Here is a 9853-nt window from a genome sequence, read left to right on the forward strand (position 1 = left end):
AATGAACACAGCAGGCCAAGCAGCATCTTAGGAACATGAAGGCTGATGTTTTGGGCTGAGACTCTCTATTGGAAATGGGGAAGGGGAAGAGGGTTCCCATCCTCCCTGGGCTGACCTATCTCCTCCCTACCTCCCCACTTAAACTCACCTTTACTGGCTGCATCCCTGCCTCTTTAATTTGTCTGTCTCCACCTATCTTCTCTATCCATCTCCGATCCGCTGCCGCCTCCTCTCCCTATTTATTTCAGAACCCTCTTCCCCTCCCTCATTTCTGATGAAGTGTCTAGGCCTGAAACGTCAGCCTTCCTGCTCCTAAGATTCTGCTTGGCCTGTTGTATTCACCAGCTCCACACTTTGTTATCTAGGTTTTAGAAGCCAATGGGTCGCCAGACAGGTTGTTCTAACTTGTTACTAGAGACTTCAGTGTTGCAGTGCATGGTGGCACACTGGTCAGTACTGCTGTGTTGCTGATAGGAACGTGGTTTGATTCCATCTTTGGATAACTCAGTGTGGAGTTTGCATGGGTTTCTGTTGTGTGCTCTGGTTTGTTCCTACAGTCCCAAAATGTACAAGTTAGGTGGATTAGCTATGCTAAATTGGCCATAGGGTAATGCGAAGTTGCAGGGTAGCAGGATGGTTCTGGGTGGCATACTGTTCAGAGGGTAGGTGTGGACTTGTTGGGCTGAAAGGCCTGTTTCTACACTATAGGGATTCTACGACTTAGAAATTGTACCTCAGGTGATGACATTAAAGGCAGCCATTGTGAAAACTTCTCACTGTACTTCTGTACTGGAGTATATATGACAATAAAGGATATTCTGTTCTAAAAACACAGGTTATTTGCAAAAGTGAAGCTGTTTTACCTTCATGTATTTAGAAATTAATCAAATTTATGTTAATGCTTTATTTTGGGGGGGTATTCTACATTGAGAATGTGCCTTCCACATTTCAGAAAGAGGCTGGTTGGCCTATAGTACATGTTGTCATTTTAAAGAATTGTTTGCTTTTCTCCAGTTATTGAGCTCTTTTTAACTATCTTTTTAAATATTGCCCTTTCAAAACATGCAACATTCCCACCATCATTGGGGTGGGGAGCTGGGAAAGTTCTGTATCAGAAACAATCTCTTAAAACACTTCTTTAAATTTCTGTTTTTTTAAAAGACCATTGGAAACAAAGGCCCCTGGTTGCCAGTGTGTGTTTTTGGTATCAGCTTGAAAACCAGTCCTAGCTGCCGCCTTGAATTTTTGTGAATGATGAGGAACTAACATTGGTGGATTGTATCAGAGGTAATGGGAACTGCAGATGCTGGAGAATCCAAGATAATAAAGTGTGAAGCTGGATGAACACAGCAGGCCAAGCAGCATCTCAGGAGCACAAAAGCTGACGTTTCGGGTCTAGGCCCGAACCGTCAGCTTTTGTGCTCCCGAGATGCTGCTTGGCCTGCTGTGTTCATCCAGCTTCACACTTTATTAACTTTGGATTGTTTTGGATTTTTTTTATTCTTTTACTTACAAATGGTATTAAGAGTTGTGTCAATGGAATGTCTTCAGAATAGTTAGTTATTTGTTATGACTCATGCAGACTTGCCGGGATGAAGAGCCTTTTTCTGTGCTGTAGATCTCTCTGACTCTGTTTTGTTTTGTCTCCTGAAATGGGTATTAGCCACGACAATAGCATTTGATTTTTAAATCACCTATAAGATACAACTTCATTGTGGGGGAGGACGTTTACGGGTTATTAGATGTATCCATAGGAAAGGGATCAATCAGATAGCTCTTTGAAAGTGTAGACACAAGCATGGTGGGTTAAATGATGCAAAACATTCCCAAATGGGTTCAACATAGTCAAATCTCATGGGAGTATTTGGCTAATCAGAAAAAGCTGCTTTGGGAAAGCAGCAAACGCATCAAGAGACTCCACTGGCAACATGCAGGGGTGAATTGCGACTTAGTGCATATAAATGTTAAAATAACTCATCTGTGCCTGAACCTCGAGCACCAGTTGTCCCGCAGATGGAAGAGTTTTGGTTGTGCGTTGGACCCTAGCCAACTCAGAACCCATCAAACCAGAATGAAAGCAAGTCATTTCTGAAACTTCAGACAGACCAGGAAGTTCTTTAAGAAGGTGACCAAACAGGTAGATGAGAGTAAACCGGTTGATGTGGTGTATATGGATTTCAGCAAGGCATTCAATAAGGTTCCCCACAGTAGGCGATTGTACAAAATGTGGAGGAATGGAATTGTGGGAGATATAGCAGTTTGGATCGGAAATTGGCTTGCTGAAAGAAGACAGAGGGTGGTAGTTGATGGGAAATGTTCATCCTGGAGACCAGTTACTAGTGGTGTACTGCAAGGTTCGGTGTTGGGTCCACTGCTGTTTGTCATTTTTATAAATGACCTGGATGAGGGCGTAGAAGGATGGGTTAGTAAATTTGCAAATGACACTAAGGTCGGTGGAGTTGTGGATAGTGACGAAGGATGCTGTAGGTTGCAGAGAGACGTAGATAAGCTGCAGAGCTGGGCTGAGAGGTGGCAAATGGAGTTTAATGCAGACAAGTGTGAGGTGGTGCACTTTGGTAGGAGTAACCGGAAGGCTAAGTACTGGGCTAATGGTAAGATTCTTAGTGTAGATGAGCAGAGAGATCTCAGTGTCCATGTACACAGATCCTTGCTACCCAGGTTGACAGGGCTGTTAAGAAGGCATACAGTGTTTTAGCTTTTATTAATAGAGGGATCAAGTTCCGGAACCAAGAGGTTATGCTGCAGCTGTACAAAACTCTGGTGCGGCCGCACTTGGAGTATTGTGTACGGTTCTGGTCACCGCATTATAAGAAGGATGTGAAAGTTTTGGAAAGGGTGCAGAGGAAATTTACTAGGATGTTGCCTGGTATGGAGGGAAGGTCTTAGGAGGAAAGGCTGAGGGACTTGAGGCTGTTTTCATTAGAGAGAAGAAGGTTGAGAGGTGACTTAATTGAAACATATAAAATAATCAGAGGGTTAGATAGGGTGGATAGGGAGAGCCTTTTTCCTAGGATGGTGACGGCGAGCACGAGGGGGCATAGCTTTAAATTGAGGGGTGAAAGATATAGGACAGATGTCCAGAGGTAGTTTCTTTACTCAGAGTAGTAAGGGAATGGAACGCTTTGCCTGCAAAGGTAGTAGATTCGCCAACTTTAGGGACATTTAAGTCGTCATTGGATAAGCATATGGACGTACATGGAATAGTGTAGGTTAGATGGGCTTGAGATCAGTATGACAGGTCGGCACAACATCGAGGGCTGAAGGGCCTGTACTGTGCTGTAATGTTCTATGTTCTATGAAGAAGATAGGCTAAATGGCTTCCTTTTTGTGTTGTATTATTTTGTGACTGATTGCAAAAAGATATGCAGACAGTTCAAAGGAGGAGAAATTACATGAGGAGTAAAAGAGGAAGGTTTTGAGGAAGACTACAGCAGGGGGCAATTGCACAATACACTTGGCAATATAATCATGACTGCTGGTAATAGGGTTGAAAAGAAGGAGGGCTGTATAGGAGGTTAGGAGACAATACGTGGAGGTGTTCAAATCCCTCAAATAGTTGGACTGGTCTCCTTGGAGAAAAGAAGGCTGAGAGGACATTTGATAGAGATTTTCAAAATTTTGAGAAAAAAGAAGGGTCTTTTCTGAAGAAAGGTCTAGGCCCAAAATGTCAGCTTTCCTGATCCTATGATGCTGCTTGACCTGCTGTGTTCATCCAGCTGTACACCCGATTTTAAATTTCAGTTGCAGTGAAGGATTGGGAAACACAAGGAGAAAATGCAAAGGAGGCAGGAAAAGTACGAGAGATAATGGGAACTGCAGATGCTGGAGAATTCCAAGATAACAAAATGTGAGGCTGGATGAACACAGCAGGCCAAGCAGCATCTCAGGAGCACAAAAGCTGACGTTTCGGGCCTAGACCCTTCTTCAGAGAGGGGGATGGGGAGAGGGAACTGGAATAAATAGGGAGAGAGGGGGAGGCGGACCGAAGATGGAGAGTGAAGAAGATAGGTGGAGAGAGTATAGGTGGGGAGGTGGGGAGGTAGGGAGGGGATAGGTCAGTCCAGGGAAGACAGACAGGTCAAGGAGGTGGGATGAGGTTAGTAGGTAGATGGGGGTGCGGCTTGGGGTGGGAGGAAGGGATGGGCGAGAGGAAGAACCGGTTAGGGAGGCAGAGACAGGTTGGACTGGTTTTGGGATGCAGTGAGTGGAGGGGAAGAGCTGGGCTGGTTGTGTGGTGCAGTGGGGGGGAGGGGACGAACTGGGCTGGTTTAGGGATGCAGTAGGGGAAGGGGAGATTTTGAAACTGGTGAAGTCCACATTGATACCATATGGCTGCAGGGTTCCCAGGCAGAATATGAGTTGCTGTTCCTGCAACCTTCGGGTGGTATCATTGTGGCAGTGCAGGAGGCCCATGATGGACATGTCATCTAGAGAATGGGAGGGGGAGTGGAAATGGTTTGCGACTGGGAGGTGCAGTACGATGAGCTTTAAAATTTAGGATGGAATACAGGGAATATTTCCACTGGAGTATGGAAGGCTACAAGGAGGTTCATCTGAGATTTCAAATTCTGCATGCTTTTAGATGAAGTTAGGGTAGATTGTTGCCTCTGGTTAGGGTTGATTGGAGAGATGTCATCAGTTTAAAATTAACACGAGCACTTAATAAAAGATGGAGAAAATTTCCTTATGCTGATATAGCTGGAGCATGTAATGTATTGCATCAGCGAAGGAACAGCTTATATTTTCGCAGTACCATTCACAAACTCAGTATATCCAAAATATTTTAGATCAGTTAAATACCTGTGAGCTGTAAACTTTTCAAACCTCTGAACTCTACCATCTGGAAGAACAAGGGTACTAGAATCATGGGAACACCACTACCATGCAAGTTCCTCTCCAAGTCTCACACCATCCTAACTTGGGACTATATCGCTATTCTGTCACTGACCCGGATTAAAATCCCATCTATTCAGCAATATAGTGTGCTGACATGGACTGCAGTGGTTCAATAATGCAGCTCCCTATCTTCTCAAGGGCAAATTGGTGTAGGTAACAAAAGCTGGCCTAGCCAGTGGCAGCCACGTCTTGTGAACGAGAAACAAAAATGTAACACTTTTAGGATATTAGGTATCAACCTACACAGAGCAAGCTCCCACAAACAGCAATGTCTTGATAATATTCTTCTTGTGCTGTCTGCTGGATAAATGTCATCCAGGTGTAACACCCCCTTTTTTTTGTTGAAGTAGTACTCTGAGATCTTTTACGTATATCTGAATGATAGACAGAGCCTTAAATGACAGCATCAGCAAAAGTCTTGTGATTTTTTCTTTAATTCTCTCATGGGATTTGCTAAGTGATGGCTGAAATGCCATTTATTGCCTATTCCATAACTGCCCTTGAGAGTGTGGTGGTCCCTAGCAGTCCATGTGCTGTAGGTAGACCCTTAATACTGTTAGGGAAGGAATTCTAGGAATTTGATACAATGACTCTGAGAAACGACGATATATTTCCAAGTCAGGATGGTGAGTGGCTTCGAGAGGAATTTACAGGCTGTGATATTCCATACATCTCTTGCCCTTGTCCTGCTAGATGGAAATGGTCATGGGTTTAGATGATGCTGCCTAAAGAGTCTCGGGTGAATTTCTGCAGTGCACATGTTTCATTGCACGCACTTGTTGGTACTGACCCTTGGTTGTGGAGGGAGTGAATGCGATAACGATCGAGCAGTTGCTTTGTCATGGATGGCGTTAAGCTTGAGTGCCGTTGGAGATGCACCTGTCCAGGTAAGTTGGGCAATTCTGTCACACTGCTGACTTGTATCTGACTAATGTCATCTTAGATTAGATCGTCAGCAAGAACTAGAAACTCAGCCTAGAATACAGCTCCTGAGGCATTGGCACCTTTGCCGAGATATCATTTTTCACACTGGATCCTTTACTGCTTTAGAGCGTAAGGTACATTTTGTACTGACTGATGTCTTGCAATAGAGCTTGAACCAACATTCTAATTCAAAACTGAGGATCCTACAACTTGATCCGTCGCCAGCACATGCTTTGGATAACATTTGTGACGTGTTTGACCTGGAGAACACTGCATTTATTAAAGAGGAAATAGTTAAAGCCTTTTGAATGCAGACATTTGAAGGAACAATGGCATTAGTTTTAGGAATGAAAATAGAAAATATTGGAAAAATTGTGTCAGGCAACGTCTGCAGAGAGAGTTGAAACTTCGGATTTACTGAACAGTGCTGAGCCATTAACTCTATTGCTCTGTCCACAGGTGTGTGCCTGGCCTGCCGAGTATTTGCAGCCATTTCTATTTTTGTTTTAGGTATCCAATATCTGCAGGATGCTGCTTTGGCTGTGTTTTAGATTGTTGTCACAAAGAACAATACAGAAATGTTAGAGAAAATGGCTTTGCTTTGTCCTATAGGAGTACCTGGTCTGCAGATTTCTTTCCAAAAAATTGATGCATTAGATTCAACATGCAATAAATTAATTTTTAAAAAGTAAATGTTTATAGATATTAACTGTGCTCAATGTGTTTTGAAATGATCATAATTCTAGATTCCAAATAGAACTCCAGTGTTAATTGAGAACATGGTATCTCTCTTTCAATGAATGAGCAATTAATCAACCACAATTGAAACTATTGTAAATTTCTGCAGCAGGTGGAGTTATGTTGAGTGAGACAGAACTGGGACATTAAGTACATAGTTGAACTGTTGATATGGACATTTGCCCAGTGTCAGTGAAATGACTGATCTAAACTCAAAGGTAATTGTAAGGATCACATATCTTCCAGAAAACAGTGTCTTTTAGGCGTGTTGCGTCTGATCCTTTTCATAATAATATTTGGTTTTATTTAATACAACTAATTTATTGCGAATCTTAAATAACTCTCAAACAATTCAATAATTCTCTCCAAATAGCTCTGCAGTTTGCTGAGTTTTAAAAAATTTTTTTACAAAGATTTAAGACTGTGGGTGTGGACATTTGCGCAGTGGCAGTGAAATGACTGATCTAAACAAAAGGGAAATTATAGGGATTAAATACCTTCTGGTTAGTTCTAAATTTTTCAAGCATGTAGCTTCTATTCCTTTGCACAATAAAGTTGGATTTAATTTATTTGTTGTGAATCTTCTAGAGACTGATTGAGGGTTAATAATTCTCTACACTTAACTCTTGTAGATGCTGAGTTTAAAAAAATGTTCCCAATATATAGGAGGGACATACTCTTAAGTTCATATTGTGGAAACATAGTTTAAATATTCAGTCGAGGGTTGGGGTGATTCTGGCAAGTCCAACGTTTATTGTCCATTTTTCTTGAGAAGGTGGTACTGAGATGTGAAGTAAATAAATTATCTGTTGTAGTATTGAAAATTGCAGGTTACATTCTCTTGTCTATGTTGAATTGACTGATTTGGGTGCTTCATCTCTGCAACATAAAGTCAAAGGGACATGTTGGGCTTCTCTGCAATGATCCTTCCTCCCCAGAGAAAGTGGCTACTTGGGAGCATGCAAGAGGATAAAGGTAGATAGGTTAGAGAAGAAGGTGTTTGGTACACTTGCCTTTATGTGTCAGTGCATTAAGAATAGGAGTTGGGAGGTCACATGCGGCTGTACAGGACATTGATTAGGCTACTTTTGGAAGACTGCATTCAATTCTTGTCTGAAAACAAAATGCTGGGAATTACACCAGTAAGATCACACCTGTGACAAGAGAGTATCTGACATTTTGAGTTTAGATGACTCTTCATCAGACCCATTGTGCTTCCCAGCATTTTTATTTTCAGCACAGATTACACCATCTGCAGTAATTTCTCCTTCAACTCTGGTCTCCCTGCTTTCGAAAAGATGTTGTGAAACTTGAAAGGGTTCAGAAAATATTTACAGGGATGTTGCCAGGGTTAGAAGGCTTGAGCTACACGGAGAAATTGAATAGACTGGGGATATTTTCCCTGGAGCGTCGGACGCTGAGGGATGACCTTACAGAAATTTACAAAATCATGAGTGGCATGGATTGTGTGAATAAACAAAGTCTTTTCCCCCAGGTAGCAGAGTCTAAAACTAGAGGGCATAGGTTTAAGGTGTAAACAGAAAGATTTAAAAGGGAACTAAGGGGCAACTTTTTCACGCAGAGGATGGTACGAGCGTGGAATGAGCTGCCAGAGGTGGTGGTGGAGGCGTATGGGTGGGTACATGTATAGGAGGGGTTTAGAGGGAAATGGGCCAAATGCGACTAGATTAATTTAGAATATATAGTCAGCATAGAAGAGTTGGACCGAAGAGTCTGTTTCCATTCTATACATCTCTCTGACTGTTAGGTCATAGAAGAGAAGGGGAGAAAAGTGGAAATATTGGGCCAGAATAGAGCACAAATTGCAGATGATGCATACAATACTAGCAAAATTATCCTGTAGGAAAATTATCAGAACATAGTTAATCTTGAACTGATTTTTTGACTTACTGATTTAGGTTTAACGTGGCACCATGTCTTTAAATTCTGTAGATCAGCTGCTGTTTTCATCACAAATACAATAGACAGAAAATAATACTATATGAAGGTGAATTGTATCTTAGTTTGCGCAGCCTTGTCTGGATTCACATTACTCCAAGGTGTTTAAAAAAACAACAAAGAAAATCCAGAACAGTAAAAAAGTAATTGACTGAAGGCTCTTTCTTCCCTGATTCACACAGTGATCAGACTCATGGGGCTTAATGACTATACTTCTGTTCCTAAGTGCCTATTCTTTGAGTCAGGCCAAACAAACCACTCCCAACTTTTGTGAAAAGAAGAAATTCATAAATTTGTGGGTGATTGTCGCCTGCAAATTAAAGTAACAAACGTGCTTTTGTTTCAAAATACCTTATTCAGATGAACAGGTTCAAACTGGCTTAACTTGCTTTTAAGTGAATCATATTGCATCACAAAGCTACCCTCCTCCCTCTTATTGACTGAAGGCATCAATTTCTTGTTTGCACATGGGAAAAATAAACCAGTCCTAAGCTACAACTGCTGAGCCTGGTTAGGAGACAACTCAAGTTAAGAAATGTGACAATATTGAAGGAATCACTTTCTTTATGTGCCCCTTTGACGCAAAGTTTAATTGCTGTGACAGTGTGTCTGCTGGTCACTGACCAAAATGCCATCATTGATCAATGCCTAACGTGGGACTTGAACTCATAATCTTTGAACAAGTCCCATGTTGGGGGTTGTTCAAAGAATGCAAAAGATCCCATGAAACTATTTTTTAAAAAACCGGGGGAATTATTCCTGTTCTGACCAATGTTTATCCCACAGTCACCATGACAAAAACAGGTGAACATTGCTTTCTGTATGTAAATTTAAAAAAAAATTAATGGCATTAGCCAGGCCAGCATTTATTGCCCACTGTTAGTCGGAGGCAATGAGCTGCTCCCTTGAATTCCTACAATCTGTTTCATATATAGTCACAACTGTGATTATAATGGTGCTAGAATTGGCTTTTGTCACCCAACCAAACCTCCCATTCCAATCATTCTTTACGAAAGGTCTTCTGGGTCACTATTGCGTGAGGACAACATCGGACTTGGTTCTGAAACTCATTCTCCGTGGTTTAATGCCCAATGCCAGAGATGTTTCATAGTTCACTTGGGGAGTAGCTGTGACAAGATAGACTTTTATATGTGTTGTACCCTGCAGCAATGGATAAGACCATAAGACATAGGAGTGGAAATAAGACCATTCGGCCCATCAAGTCCACTCCGCCATTTAAATCATAACTGATGGGCATTTCAACTCCACTTCCCTGCACTCTCCCCGTACCCCTGATTCCTTGTGAGATCAAGAA

This window comes from Stegostoma tigrinum, chromosome 27 (genome assembly GCF_030684315.1).
Source record: "Stegostoma tigrinum isolate sSteTig4 chromosome 27, sSteTig4.hap1, whole genome shotgun sequence".
In the NCBI taxonomy this organism is placed as follows: domain Eukaryota; kingdom Metazoa; phylum Chordata; class Chondrichthyes; order Orectolobiformes; family Stegostomatidae; genus Stegostoma; species Stegostoma tigrinum.